This window comes from Hyperolius riggenbachi, chromosome 3 (assembly GCF_040937935.1).
Source record: "Hyperolius riggenbachi isolate aHypRig1 chromosome 3, aHypRig1.pri, whole genome shotgun sequence".
NCBI lineage: Eukaryota > Metazoa > Chordata > Amphibia > Anura > Hyperoliidae > Hyperolius > Hyperolius riggenbachi.
Window position 1 is genome coordinate 162,999,957 of NC_090648.1, and position 16,726 is coordinate 163,016,682.

The window sequence follows — 16,726 nt, forward strand, 5'->3', positions numbered from 1 at the left end:
GGAAACGCTAACCCAGCAGCAGTAGGATCGTGGAAGCAGTGCAGCACAGCTGTTGGCATGCGTCAGCAAGCGTTGCTGAAGCTAATCTGCCTTGGGGATAAGCAGCACACAGGGGAGGAAATTTGGAGGGGAATAAAGGAACAGACGGATTTGTGGCTGGCACCGCTGGACCTGAAACCGGGCATGGTTGTGTGTGATAATGGGAGTAATCTCATTCGCGCTTTAAGGTTGGCTAAGCTGACACACATCCCTTGCCTGGCGCACGTGATGAACCTAGTAGTTCAGCGGTTCCTGAGGACATACCCAGGCGTGCCCGATCTGCTGTTGAAGGTGCGTCGAGTGTCCAAACATTGTAGAAATTCCAGTACTGCTTCGGGGGCACTCGCCAAGATGCAGGAGCGCTTCAATCTCCCCCACCATCGCTTGCTGTGTGATGTCCCTACGCGCTGGAATTCTACGCTGCACATGCTAGCCCGCTTTTGCGAGCAGAAGAGTGCAGTGGTCCAGTACATGACGGCGCAGTACCGAGGCGCATCCGGCCAGCTGCCAAGCTTCTGTGGATCCGATTGGGCCAACATGTTGGACCTCTGCCAAGTCCTCCAAAATTTTGAGCAATCCACGTTGCTTGTGAGCAGTGACAACTCTTCAGTCAGCATTACCATACCACTGCTGTGTTTACTGAAGAGGTCGATGTTAAAAATCAAGGAAACAGCTGTCATGATGCAACTGGGGGAATCTGAAGGAGAAAACGATCAGCGTGATGGTACCAACATCAGGCCATCCGCCTCAGGGAACGCTGGCCCCAGCAGCTATGACGAAGAAGAGGAGGAGGAACAGCTGGAGTTGGAGCAGGAATTTCATGCCACCACTGACGAGGGCCAGAGCGGTGCACGTTGGACTTCCACAATTCAACGCGAATGGTCAGCAGAAGCAGACCAGGAGGAAGGTGACGACTATGATGCATCACAACAACTATCACAACGCTCACAAGAGGATGATGAGGATTCTGGTAGGACTCTGGCACACATGGCTCAATTCATGCTAGACTGCATTGAACGTGACCCACGCATTGTGCGCATTCTGGACAACACCAATTACTGGGTTTATACCCTTCTGGATCCACGGTACAAACACAATGTTCCAAAACTGCTTGAAGAAAGAGTCAGACAGGTCAAAATGGAAGAATACCAGCAGGCCCTTGTGGAGACTTTAGAGAGGAGATTGACATCCTCCCCCTCCTCTAGCCAGTTGTACGCAGACAGACTGACTTCCGCAAACCCAGGACGACCAGGAGGGCAGCAAACAACGCAAGCCGCAGCTAGTACCCAAAAGGGAATGGTATCGGCAGTGTCCTTGGAGTGGGAAAATTTTCTGACACCCATGCAGCCGCAGCCCACTGAACAGCAAGCGTGCAGATCCACCTCCAACACCGATCGCCTGGAGAAGATGGTCAAGGACTACATGTCAGATGGCGTAGCTGTGTCGAACCATCCATCTGCACCCTTCAACTATTGGGTATCGAAGCTAGACACCTGGCACGAACTGGCAATGTACGCAATAGAGGTGCTGGCTTGCCCGGCAGCCAGCGTTATGTCGGAACGCTGTTTCAGTGCTGCCGGAGGCATCGTCACAGATCGGCGTATCCGCCTCTCTACAGACAATGCAGACCGTCTGACTCAAATTAAAATGAATCAATCCTGGATTGGAAATGACTACGCAACACTCCAGGACCCCAACCAAGTAACATGACCAATGAACATCTGGGATGGTGTTGCGTTTCCGGGCCCTGTTTATTGAACCTCTCATCTGTATTACATTTATGACTGCATGGCGGCAAAAAGCATTGCTGCTATATCCGCACGCTTTTTGTCCACATGCAAGGCCTGGGTTGTTGTGTCTCACAAAGCGTGGCCTTCTCCTCCTGCGCCTGCTCCTGTTCCATCACGTCTGCTGCTGCTGGGTTAGCGTTGCCGCGTGGTCCCTGTTTATTGAACCACTTATCTTTATTACATTTATGACTGCATGGCGGTACAAAGCATGCTATCCGCACGCTTCTTGCCCTCATGCAAGGCCTGGGTTGTTGTGTCTCACAAAGCGTGGCCTTCTCCTCCTGCGCCTCCTCCTGTTCCATCACGTCTGCTGCTGCTGGGTTAGCGTTGCCGCGTGGTCCCTGTTTATTGAACCACTTATCTTTATTACATTTATGACTGCATGGCCGTACAAAGCCTGCTATCCGCACGCTTCTTGCCCTCATGCAAGGCCTGGGTTGTTGTGTCTCACAAAGCGTGGCCTTCTCCTCCTGCGCCTGCTCCTGTTCCATCACGTCTGCTGCTGCTGGGTTAGCGTTGCCGCGTGGTCCCTGTTTATTGAACCACTTATCTTTATTACATTTATGACTGCATGGCGGTACAAAGCCTGCTATCCGCACGCTTCTTGCCCTCATGCAAGGCCTGGGTTGTTGTGTCTCACAAAGCGTGGCCTTCTCCTCCTGCGCCTGCTCCTGTTCCATCACGTCTGCTGCTGCTGGGTTAGCGTTGCCGCGTGGTCCCTGTTTATTGAACCACTTATCTTTATTACATTTATGACTGCATGGCGGTACAAAGCCTGCTATCCGCACGCTTCTTGCCCTCATGCAAGGCCGGGGTTGTTGTGTCTCACAAAGCGTGGCCTTCTTCTCCTCCTGCGCCACCCTCCTCCTGTTCCATCACGTGTGCTGCTGCTGGGTTAGCGTTACCGGTCCCTTTTCCTGGAACCTCTTATATGTATTACATTTATGACTGCATGCCGACAAAAAACATGTTACCTGTGCAAAGAAAACAGACATTTCCCGCATTTAAAAGACAGTTTTCCCTTTGAAACTTTAAAATCGATTTTCTCAAAAACTATAAGCTCTTTTTGCTAATTTTTTTTTCCTCTTGTACCCACTCCCAAGGTGCACATACCCTGCAAATTTGGGGTATGTAGCATGTAAGGAGGCTTTACAAACCACAAAAGTTCGGGTCCCCATTGACTTCCATTATGTTCGGAGTTCGGGTCGAACACCCGAACATCGCGGCCATGTTCGGCCTGTTCGGCCCGAACCCGAACATCTAGATGTTCGCCCAACACTAGTAGGCAAATGCAGCATGCAAACACCTTGCCATTTTTATTAGGCAAGAGTCAATTTCAATTAGTCAGTAGGGTTGAGGCAGCCAGTATATATGCAGACAGAAAAAACTGGGTCTCTACCTGGATTTAAAGGCCTCTTGGCCTATTTATTATGATACCACAGTGCAAAGCACAACGTTTCGACACAGAGGTCTTTTTCAAGTGCTTGAAAAAGACCTCTGTGTTGAAACGTTGTGCTTTGCACTGTGGTGTAATAAATAGGCCAAGAGGCCTTTTAATCCAGGTAGAGACCCAGTTTTTTCTGTCTGCGTGTCGAAGTTACCCTATGGTGGATGAGGGTTTTGACTGGTTGACTCCCTGGTGCTGCAATTATAGGGTTGCAGTGTTGAGTTATTTCAATTATTTCTGGATGCAGCCAGTATATATGTCAGGTGAAGACTGGTCAGAGCACACACCTTTTCACTCTTCTCTAGTATGCAAAATTTTCAATATATAATTGGTCTTACGAAAATTGTGTTTACCAGTCTGTGTTATAGATCAGGGACATAACTACAAATCATAGGGCCCCCAGCAAAACTTTGGAAGATGGACACCTTAATCAGTGGGAGTGAAGTAGTAGTTGGGGCCCCCTTACAGCTCTGGGCCCCTCTGCGGTAACAGGGGCTGCTCCCCTCTAGTTAAGCCCCTGCTAATAGACTAATAGACTTTTACTGTAACAACCTCATAGCAGTAAGCAGCAACTAGGACTAGTTAATACTAGTGTTGGGGTTCAAATTTAGAACGTAGTTCAGAATTCTCCCGAACACCACACTTCAGCACCATTTAGCAATGAACCTGTGAACAGTGTAACGAGCAGCTCACTTACTTGTGCTTCACAGTGCATACTGCATTACACATGACCTGATACTTCCTGCTTCCTGTTAACCTGTCCGTGGATTCAATGCTGAATAGTGCTGAAGTGTGGTGTTCAGGTGAGTTTGGAAAGATGTTTTGAATAAAATCTGTGGGATCAGATCATATGGGCACAAGGACTGGCAGATGTTCATTAGATGCCTGTGCTATTTACCAATAATTTACCAGTGATCAGGTGCCCAAGCAGTGAGTTGGCTACTACATAGAAAATAATGTTTGCAGCCAATCGTAACCTTTCGGGAACAAGTAGCGGTTGTTTTGGCGCTGGGGTAATTGTTAAAAATCAGAAGGGAGAGGATAGTTTTAGGCACTTGGTTCATGCTAGGTATTAGGTGGTTGGTTAGTTTTAGGCACTAGGAGGGGGGTTAGGCATTAGGTGGGGGAAGAGTGTTAGTCTTTGGCACTAAGGGGGGGGGGGATAGAGTAGGCATTAGGTGGGAAATTAGTTCCTAGGAGGGGGTTAGAAATATATATATGTTTTCAGCTGTCCAACTTCATCATTACATAAACCTTTTTCCAACAAAATGATTGCTGGTGCCAATCATAGATTAATTGCCCTATCCTTTTTAATTCATACAGAGTGTTCTAAGGCTGCTATTGTATAATGCTGTTCAGAGCCATTAGCAATGATTAAATGCTGTTATAAAATCTCAGCGCAAATGCATGTTATTTTGATTTTTATTTCCAGAACACACACAAGTGCAGAAAGCGAGCTATGCTGGGAATAGTTACAGGGAAAGTTTGCATGGGAAGATTATGTCTAAGTTGTTTAGGTTGTGAGCTCTGCCAAGCGTGGGATAATAAGGTAATAATGTCTAGATGTTCCTCTGCTGTACAATTAACATGACAGGGAGAAACTAGAAGGGGTTTATGGCCAATCAATCACACACACACACACACACACACACACACACACACACACACACACACACACACACACACACACACACGCGAGCACACACACACACACACACACACACGCGAGCGCACACACAGACACACACGCGAGCACACACACACACACACGTGAGCACACACACACACACGCGAGCACACACACACAGACACACACGCGAGCACACACACACACACGCGAGCACACACACACACACACGTGAGCACACACACACACACGCGAGCACACACACACAGACACACACGCGAGCACACACACACACACGCGAGCACACACACACACAGGCGCACACACAGACACACACACACTTGTCAATGTGAACTGCACTGCAGAGGAATGTGTGTCACAAAGCCACGTTTTTTAGGAGCAATGCCATGTATCTCTATAGAGTCAGAATAGCCGAAATCATAACAGGAGAATAATGGAGTAGAACAGATGTAGAGGTTAGTGGACCTTTTATCATGGGAATACTTTTCACCATAAGGCATGAATCCTGTTACATTCGAAACAGTGTGGATTACATTCTCCCTTTTCCCATACTGCACATATATACGGTGATGTGAAAATGTATTTGCATCTTTTTTGATTTCCTCTAGCATGACAGATGTTCACACCGTACTAACACTGATCTTTACACAAAAATACTGCTATAGATGAAGAGGACCTACATAAATCCATTTTTTTAATTGTTCTTCATTTATTTAAAGAGTGACAATCTCCAACACCATTATGACCATTGTAAAATGTAATTAACCTTTTAAACTGAAAAACTGATTGCATCACCTTTAGCAGCAATATTTGCAGCCAGATATTCTCTGTAATTTGGCATTAGTATTCACATCACTGCTGAGGAATTTAGTTCCCTCATCTTCACAGGACTTCTTTCATTAATACACATTGGCAGGGTTTAGAGCATGAATTGCTTCAGGTCCTGTCACAGCATCTGTATTGGGTTAAAGTCAGGACATTAACTAGATCAATCTTTAATTTTGTTTGTTACCTGCAATTAAGATATAGAGTAGACTTGTGTTTTAGATGGTTGTTTGCTGTCTAACCCAGCTACATTTGGCTTATTTTCATAGATAGATAACTGGACACAGATCTGACACTACCTGTATCTTGTAGGTACATACATGCCTCTTGTATGCCTAGACAGACATTGCCACCTTGCTTATGATGTCAGGACTATGCACAGGAGCTTGACAAGATCCTGTGCATTCCTTCCTTCTGACTTTACAGTGGCTACAATGTATTACTGAAAGTATTTTTTTAAAGTCTTTCCTATTGGTTCTTTCCTACAAATGTAGTGTTTACATATGAAAGAATATGTCACTCAACCATTGAGGTATAGTATTGTAACTAACTACTGCAAACAGGATGGAACAATTGTAAACAGGAAGTGCTTTGTATCACCTACACAGTCATTTCTACAAAAGGGCACATGAATAAGCAGTGGCTAAATGGGGGAGATTTATCAGCCAAAATTAGAAAAAGCAGGAATAGTAGTCCCTCCGCAGCATGTGCTGAATGTGTACTCCGCATGGCAGGACCGACACCCAAGACCAAATTAGTGGGTAGACCAGAGTGTGGCATACATGGTGAAAAAGGTGAAAAAGATGAAGTGTCTGGTTTAAACTTGAATCAATTTATATTTAGGCTTACTCAATATATCCATTAGAAGTAAATCTTTTCAGAAACACAAGGACCAGAAAAAAAGAGGCCTTGATAATGGTCATTAAATTCAGAAGAAGAGAGCTGAGCACCAGCATTGCAACAAAGCCAAACACTTTAATGGAATTCCACTGAGAGAAAAATCAAAAACAAAGTATACAAGTGACAAAGGCCAGCCTGATAGCCGATGCACGGGTTAGATTACAGCCACGGGGATGCAGCGTTTTAGTTAGGGCAAACATACTTAACCTCTTTTTCCCGACCTGAGCTCAGGGTAGAAAAAATAAGCTATTAGCGGTGATCCCGAGCTCAGGTCGGGGTAGGCATTGCAGAGCTTTACTTTTAGTTGTGGAGTCCCGCGCGCGATCTCGCTGCGCAGCGGGACTCCAGCCTCTCTCCCCGGCAGTGTGGGGTCTTTCCCTGGCCGCCGGGATCTCCCATGTCCCCGCTATTCTTCCGGGGACCCGGCAGCCAGTTGGAGCAGCGGAGCCGTGGTGGTGGCAGCAGAGCGGTGGTGGCAGCGTGACGTCATCGGGGGCGGGGCTAATATTGAAAACGAACTTCTCTATATTAGAGAAATATAGAGAAGTTCGTTTATATGTATATTAGCGCCATCTTGTGGGCAAAGAGAAAACTGCAGAACAGGAGCCCAGGAAGGTACATTTTTTTTTTATTTTGCTGCAGATCTCGCTGCCAGAATGATTTTTTTCAGGTTTTAGGGTCTGAAAGAGTGGAAAAAAATTGCACCGCTTTTAGACCCTAAAATCTGGAAAGAATCAGACCGCCAAGGAGGTTAACAGGTTTTTGCAATAAAAGCTGAATTTAAGGAGGCTTCAGATTCTCTTTAACAATGTATGGAGTATTTTGCTGTGGAGCACAGTATATACTTGATGGTGCTCCTAAGTGACAGTTTGCTTGCAGCACTGAGTGCTAGCTGTCTTTGTCTTCTCTAACCTTAATGGCCTTGAAAATGGACTTTGAAGAACACTAGATATCGGCAATATCACATGAATAGCATATCCAGATGTTCAACCAGTGCTGACGTATTAGCAAATAAAGAGTGTTATGTTACAGACATTTCCAGATACTCGTCTATACAAAACTGCAATTAGGTTAAAAACTGGAAAAGTGTAGCAATTTGTATGACAGTATGTTGACCTGTGACGATGCGTATGGATTTAACGGAAGATGATTTGTTGGAGATCAGATGGAAAGAAATACTATACAGAAAATCAGCACAGCCAAAGTTCAGTTTCTTTGTCGCTGAGACGTGCCATGTATTGTTGCCAACAAATACAGTTAATTCCGTATTGCACAAAAATGGTCCCCATCTGCATTTTATTAGACGTTTTCGCTAATGGTTATTTACATGATCATTTGTGAACACTAAACACAAGCCGCTCCAGTGACATCCAACACCAAACTGACTTGAACTCAGAGTAATGTTGAAAATGAGATTTATGAATAACATCAAGCTTTCTCTTCCGTCAAGTGACGTGCCAATAGCTTATTGCTGCGTGATGTAAGTGTTGATATACAATGTTAAAAGGATCTTGCAAGCGTTGCATATCTCTGATTACCCATTCTGTAGCATAACATATTTGTGGATGTTTGTAAATGCTAATGCACATGAAAGCTGTTGAGCATACTATGCCAACCAGATACTTTGCACTGCTGTTTCATTTCATATCACTGGAATGTCAGAAACCAAACAAACTTAATGGCTTAGAACGATATTATAAAGTAAAGCTATAGCAGGCCATTACTTGCACTCTAGGAACATTGGTATTTCATAGTTTGGTTACTGAGCCAATGAATGTGTGTGTATCTGTGAATAATAATAAGAATAATAATAGGGAGAAGGAAGAGGAGGAGGAGGCGGAGGACGAGGAAGAGAAGAAGGAGGAGGAGGATGAGGAGGAGATATCTGGCACATATCCTTAAAGGTAGTTGTTACTTTAAAGGTATTATAATACAAGCATTTACAACGCTAACCTTTGGTTGCATATACTTATTCATGTACTTACTGTTTATAAGCATACAAACTTGTTTCCATTAGGAGTCAGCATACCATGGCCCATATGATATTCAAATTTTCACCTGAGTTTTCTCCTAGAACATAATTTTTCATATTTAATTTAAAATAACTTTCCAGCACTTCTCAACTAAAAAAAGTACCAAAAAATAGTTGAAAAAGTACTATAAAAATTATTTTGAGTATTTTCTTGCTTTCTGGTGGTTCAAAATGCATTTTATTGACAAGTTTAAAATATCAACTTAGAGAAAACTAAGAAAGAAAAGTGAATTGCATATGGGCCCATGTGTGATGGGGCATTCCGATTACAAGTCTAAAATACATGTGTCACATGGGGTGCCATCTCCCTCTATGGAGGTAGAACTGAACAATTTGGATCACTATTTTTATAATGCAGTGTTTATAAAAGTGTGATCAGATTTAGTTTTCTAGTATAATAGACTTTTTTTTCAAATTCATGCCTGTGGTAAGTTTGGTAATATACCAAAAAATGTTTGAATTCACTAATCCCTGCTCAGTAATGTAGTAGTGTCACCAGTGGTGTAGGTCTCTGCAGCAAGCTGTAGTAATTCTCCTACAACTGGTCTGAATTAGCTGTTCTAGTGTCCTGTGACAGCTTGCTAGAGAGTAAAAGGCTGAAATGTATTATCTTAGAAATGTATCGCTTTTTGTATTAACTTTATTTGCAGCAGAGAAGTGGGGTTTTAGGGTTAGGCGTCAGGAAGGGGGGGTCTTTGGGTTAGGCACCATGAGGGGGAGTCTTAGGGTTAGGCACCACCTGGGGGGTCTTAGGGTTGGGCACCACCAGGAGGGTCTTAGGGATGGGCACCACCAGGTGGGATCATAGGGTTGGGAACCTCCATGGTAGTCTTAGGGTTAGGCACCAACAGGTGGGATCATAGGGTTGGGAACCTCCATGGTAGTCTTAGGGTTAGGCACCAACAGGTGGGATCATAGGGTTGGGAACCTCCATGGTAGTCTTAGGGTTAGGCACTAGTATGGGGAGGGTTTTGTGTGAGAGTAGGGTTAGGTTTAGTTATAGTAAAATATTGGTAATATTTACCAACATTTTACTATGTTTATTACGACTGTAAATATATTTTCATTTTTATTATTATTGACAATATTTTGCAATTTTGGCTTCACCCGGCGCCCTTTTTATTACCGTTATTTTAACATATTTATTATTTTATCTCAGATAAAGATAAAGAAAGAATACAAATATTGTTATAGACAATATTTTAAAGAAAAGCTTGTGCTTTTTGTAGTTTTCACATGTCAGATACAACCGGTGCACTCTGTGGAAGCACGGCTTGCATGCAGATACAGACACTGACACTGCTCAGTAGTAAAAGACAGAACAGTACTTAGGATACAGCAAGCCATAGCAACCAGGCACAAACCATCATTTACTAAAACACCCTCTGTAAACTAACTGGTTACTATGGAGACTGTTTATCAATTGCATCAGTGAATGATTATGTGCTTTCACTAGCAGCAAAGATAAACTACCCATATCCTCAAACGCAATTACAGGCAGATATGGCAGATGATATAACACAATAAAGTAACTAGTACTTTTATGGTATTAAAGCAAATGTCACTACGTTGGCTTTCCAATCATGTTGTGACATTTATATAGGTGGTAAAAGAAAAACAATGTAAAGTGAAAATATGCAGCCGTAACGCATATTATTAATGCATAAACCTTTGAATGTGACAGAAGCGTGACATTTGTTTCAATGTATTTCGTCTTGCTTCCAAGAAATTCTGCATATGTATCATTTATGAAGACAATAGGTGTTTAAAAATAGGCTTGCTCAGGCAATAGCTGATCTGATTTGCTGGTGACTTTATGTAGAACCAATATAAAATTATGCAGAGGCTTGGGTGAACATCAGATTTCAATTCCGCATCTCTCAGCTTGAGGCAAATAAGTGAGCTGTGTCACGCCATAAAATATACTCTATCTTTATCCCAATAGTGCACATTTGGCACTCTGCTTAATTCCCTAAACCTGCTGATACAGAGATCTAACAATAGAGTGTAATTTGCTACAGAACAGCCTGTGTATGTATTTTCTCACCAGCGGACTGTGGCAGCAGAATTCTATTTGGAGGGCTCCTGGATTGCCGAATTCCCATTTGGGTTATCATGTAGAATATAGGTCAAGATTTCCATAGATGACTTATGAAATGTGAATATCATACAAGAAAGAGGAGTGGATTGTGGGTTAATGGCATTATCTGGAAGCTGGCTCGATATATAACAGTCAGTTCTTTAAGCTACAAAGGGCATGCTGCATATGGAGGGATGAGGACTAAATTGGTTTAGCTTACATTCAAATGGAGCTGCTGATATTTAGATTTGATTGTAATTTAGAAAGTTATCAAATCTGAGAAGCACAGCCATGTGCACAGAAATACGCATGAATGTTGAATGAATGAATGCCTGCACATGAAACTGTATATTACATTAATGTAGCGTTATCTATGTGGCTAACAAAATATACAATTTAAAGTAGATAACCTGAATATGTCAGCATAGTTTTCTTATAAACAGAAGAAAAGAAGGCATGAAAAAAACAAAAGTTAAAAAAATAGGAAAAATATACATTTCTAGATGTTTTTGCTGAGCTACAATTTTTTTTTAAATAAAGTATCCCGGCATGCAGCAAACTAATAGAAATGTTTAATAAAGTGTTACATTTTAAGTTTTGTAAATATCATACTTGATTCAGTAACTTATCTCCTAATCTTTATCTCATGAGATGTTTTCTCATTTTGGCCCTGATTCAAAAAGCAACCGTAAAACTCATGGCATTTATGGAGTAACATGGCATTACACACATAGCACAACTCCAACTATGTACACAACATGCGCATTGCTATTATAATGAACATTACACACATGGGCCAATACGCAATTAACTTTTTCACCTTAGTTAATAATAGCAAGCAAGAAAATACACAAAATCATCTTGATAGTACTATTTCTACTACTTTTGGTAGTTTTTTTTCTATTGCAATGTGCTGAAAACTTATTTTAACCTCCCTGGCGGTACGATTACTTCCAGATTTTATTGTCTAAAGGCAGGGCAATTTTTTTTTACAAGCTTTTAGACCCTAAAAATCAGGCTGCATTATTTATGTCTGAGGGAAAAGTAAAGAAGAAAAAAAGAAAACCCAGCATGCCCTGCAACTTCCTTTGTGCGGCAGATGAACCAAATAAGGGCCAGGGATACTGGGGAATGATGTTTCATAGAGGAGAAAAGTAAAAGTGATTTTTAACTTTTGGATTGCCTGGTTAGCATCCTTATTACTTGTTTACCAGATAAAAATAAAGAATTGATTTTTTGATTTTATGCCTGAAAGGTACTCTTTAACATGTATGTTCTCATTAATACCCTGCAATTTTTGTCCAGTAAAAATCTCCAGTGATATTTCTGACAAGCTATAGTTCTTTATTGGTATTTGTGTGTATTCTTGTCTAATAGTCCATAGTGCTATCACTTCCCTGGTCATTCCCATTACAGGTTTAGAGCTATAGAGAATGTTAGGGGCTGCTGTGGGGTTGATTTCTGCCACACAATTTGTGAGCAGACATTTTCTTTTACAGTCTACTTTAATGGAGAATTTACTACTGCTGGAGTGACCTGAAATCGAAACGGTTGCTCAATTTTACAGTATACAATAGAGGACAATGCTTTTTCTATATAGTTTAAAAAAAAATATAAAATTAAACCAGTTAGCAAGGCTACCTCTACCGCCTTAGTCCATAAGTCAAAAAGGAGGACAGGTATGAAGAGAATAAGAAAAGCGAAATAACAATCAAAAAAAATAAAAATGTACAAAACGTAATGCAACATTAAAAAGGCTACGTTGATGTAGGTATATATGCACATCTTTTATGCAAATTTACAAAGTTTGAAAATGGACCAATTACGTTCTACCTTGGCATCAATTTGTCCATTTTTAAGCTGTATAAATGTAAATAATCTTGCATAGTGTAAAGCTCCAATACAATAGTTTAAACAAACTAGCTAGAAGTGTGTAATTTTTTTATTTGTACCTATTTGCTGTGAATATGGTGTGCATTTTTTATTTGTATTTGCTGGGAATATCGTGACTATCCTCTTTATTCCTTTTTAAGTAATGTCATCTGCAGTCAGTGGCGTCATAATGGAATCATTACATCTGATCTGCATACTGGTCCTAGGTCAGTGACTAAGGTTTAGAACATGAGGCAATATTTAATCCCAATTCAGACATAATCCAATCAAAATGATCGGATCAGCTATTGACATGAAATTAATTCTTCTACCAACCAAAGAAGAACAACCAAGAAGCAATCAGTTTCCCTGTCATTGAATGATTGAATAAGGCAGTAGCTATAGACTGCAGATTGCACAGCATTTTTTGGGAAAATGACCAATCGATATAAACAAAAACAAACAAAAAAAACTAATGACACAAAATAACTTTGGGTAGAGCCATTATCCCCATATTTACATTTGTGTGGCAATCTTGTCCAATTGTAACTGATCAATCAGTCAGAAAGACTGATCATCCAATAACTTGGTATGTGTACCACCTCTTAGATGGTACTGAAGGCAGAAAATGAACACATAGACCAGAGATGGAGCATTTTCAAAAGAAGCACTCAATAAGAACTCCTTACACGTTCTTCTAATTTTATATACACATAAATTGGGCCTTAGCAAATAAACATTGCTGGAGTCATGGAACACCAGACGAAAAAAAGTGGATAATTAGGAAAGTCCTAATGTAAATGGCTTGTAGCAACAAATTTAGGCAATAACACCTATTGCCTTAATGGTAACACTAAAAGAACAATAATAGCAAGGCAGAAATACAATAATGCAATTAACACACAAAATAAATGGGCAGATCACTGTAACAAAGACCAGCAATTAACTACGCTAAAAATGTGTTTTGTTACAATCATTCACAGCATTGTTTGTTTGTGTGTTTAAAAATTGGGGTAGCATGTCACCTTTCTGCTTTCTTAGGGTGAAGACAAGTGACGTCTCAATTGCTGGTGAGGTTTATTTCCATTTTTCAGTTGCTAAGATTTAACAACAGCTGTGTTGACTCTGAACATTTTAAGAAAAGGAAAAGACAGGAAATGGACATAGATTTTTTTTTAATAATAAAGGGGACGTTTTTAATGATGATTGTATTTATATAACTAATTGTATCTAAAATAGTTTATAATAAGGTTCTGGTCAATAATGTAGTAAATATGCATTGCTGATTTTAGACAATACCTGTAAGGGATTTACACACATACCATTAATGTGATCCATCTGGGAACAAGCTCCATCCTGTGGGCACTGCGGGAAATAAATAGTGTACAGACGTGCCTCCCTGCCATAGCAGAATGTTGTGTATTTATTATATTGCTATCCAGAGAGGAAGAGAGTCAACGGTACACCACATGCCAGCACAGCTCCTGGTATGGGGGTACAGAGGGGAATACATGATGGAGTAGATAGAATCTATAATTGGGACCAAGGTCAGGACAGGGGGCAGACAAAGCAGGGTTAGTAAGCAGAGGTAAAGGTCAAGGCTTGAACCAGAAAAGGCGGAGTCAGTAGTCAGGCAAAAGTTGAAGCAGGCAGCAGACAAAGCAGAATGAGGTAATCAGGCAAAGGTCAAAGCAGGCCACAGATGAGGCAGAGTTAGCAATCTGGCAGAGGTCAAGGCAAACAGCAGACAAGGCAGAATTGATAATAAGCAGAGGTCAGCCACGAGGGCTAAAGATTAGATAAAGTAGACATGACAGTGTGGGAATGGAAACTGCACACAGGTAAAGCTGGGTGTCTAGCATGAATAAGCAGTGAAGTAGTGTCAGCACCTGCTACCATCGGAAGTGACTTTTGTATCTGGGCCTTAGGGCCTGTTTCCTGTACATGCAGATTGGATGCAGAATTGGATGCAGAAAAACTGACTCTAATGAATGCCTATGGGAAGATCTGCATCAGAAAAATTGCGTTTAGTGGAAACAGGCCCATAAGCATTCATTGGAGTCAGTTTTTCTGCATCCATTCTGCATCTAATCTGCGTGTAGTGGAAACTGGCCCTTAGGGAATGTTCAGGTACATATTAGAGCCAGTCCTCATGCATGCAGAAAGGACTATGCCTACTTGCACAAGAAGAAACACATGGTCACATATAATGCATTGAGCATATGTTTGTGACCATGGTCAGTGATGGCTGTAGCTAAGTATCCTTCATGATTTCTAGACATTAGAGGTGGAAAGTTTTACAATAAAGTTCAAGGACAACATTCCCCAGCAGCAGAAGGGCAGAGCTAAAGGTTCTATCAGATCCCAGGGATTGTTTCTGAGAGTTTTGGTGTATGCACAGACTAAACATATTGTAAGGCAACATTTGCAATATAATCTCATGTTAGGCCACCAACATTTTTCTTGTAGTAGTTCTAAAGTGTTATTGCGGACGGCCAGAAATGCTTGCTAATAAATAGTCACAAAAACTCTGAAGCAGCACATTGCATATTTATCAGGGACAAAAATTTTAGCACAAAGGTAAAATTGTGAGATCAGATCTGTCGTCATCTGCCAGTCTGCTACTATCTGAACACCCAGGTGCAGATTGGTGGCAGTTCTCATGCGTATGTATTGGAATATAATAACCTGTGCAAGTATGGTCATTGCATGCATGCAACCCTGGCCAAGGCCATGAAGGCCTGAGCAGCAGGCATGTATTTAAGAGGATACACTTGGCCATGTGGCACAGGTAGAATAAAACACACATAAGTGGTTGACCCTGTCTTTTGGACCTAGAGTACTGTTCATTTTTTATCATACTGCAAAATCATACACATTTTTTGCACTGTAAATATATTTTGGCTGCTATGAAAACTGCTCATGCTGACCATCAAATTGCCTAATTAATTCAAATAAATGGAATCAAATATCTAAGACAAAACTGAAGTTTACATCAGATATTCCTAAAGGTAGCCATTAACGATACTATTCTTTGTGCAATCGAGTCTCCGATTCGATCATAATATTGATCACATCATCAGTTTTTCGGATTGATTCCATTATTCTGATCAAATTGGGTAGCAGTTATCCTTCTGTTAGTGGGCCTGAACAATCGTTTCTGATTGATAGATCATCCAAAGAATTGTATCGTTAATGGCCATTATTATGACAGAAATACCTCTTTAATCTTGATTGACACTGAGGCCCTATACATTATGTGGTGATAATACAATGCTTTGGTATTGCTCTGAACCAAAGATTCTGGTGAATATTTTGCCAAGATGTCGGGGTTTCTTAAATTATAGTATTTTATAGTATATAGTATAGTTTATAGTATATAGTATTTTAAAGTGAGCATAAACAAGCACTATTGTAAATAAGTCTTCTCTCATGATAAAGAACATAGAACAGCACAGCCATAGCCATAGTCATGTTGTTGATCTATCCTACAGATAGAGCCTTGCATTTGAATGACCTCAACATTTCACCTCAAGAGGATGAATTGATTGTTTTCAATGCAAATGAGAAAAGCCATGCCTTTCAGCAAAAACTGGTTATTTGTAAGAGCGGCATGACTGAGGACCATTATGCAAATGTCCCCACTCTGGAAAGTACTCTCATCTCTGGAGAGTGCTTTTTTAAATTGGTTGCAGGTCAATATTTTTAGGTATCTGGGCAATCTCATGTAATCTTACTAAATCATTCTCAGATTGACTGAAATATGTGCCTTAGGTTCAAATTCCTTTCACCTCTAAAGATAACCTGTAGTGATAGGGATATGGAGGCTGCCATGTATACTCCATTCTTTCTTAGTTGAGTTACTGATCTATTTGTAATACTTTCTGAATCACCGACACAGAACTGTAACATTCGCTGAAGCTACGACTGTGGGCACGCAGGGTGTCTCCGCAGCCGCCTCACTTTCCTGCTCGGGGAGTTCGCCCATTCCTCTGGTGTCTAGTATGCCGAGGACGGGATTGTCATTTGCCCAGAGGGTTGCTGTATTGCGCGGGCGCGCACGTAGTCAGGACCTTTATGCGGGGAGGAGGCG

General features: G+C 41.4%; 1 protein-coding gene and 1 long non-coding RNA gene across 9 annotated transcripts in view; one reads left to right on the top strand and one right to left on the bottom strand.

Moving 5' to 3' along the window:
• Positions 1-16,726, bottom strand: part of NTRK3 (neurotrophic receptor tyrosine kinase 3) — a 977,566-nt gene that overhangs the window by 702,239 nt on the left and 258,601 nt on the right. The gene's annotated exons all lie outside the window — the stretch shown is intronic.
• Positions 1-16,726, top strand: part of LOC137563114 (uncharacterized) — a 43,095-nt gene that overhangs the window by 21,505 nt on the left and 4,864 nt on the right. Inside the window, exon 3 of the long non-coding RNA XR_011030258.1 lies at positions 8,464-8,553. This is a non-coding gene — a long non-coding RNA (uncharacterized lncRNA). The remainder of the gene's footprint in view (positions 1-8,463; positions 8,554-16,726) is intronic.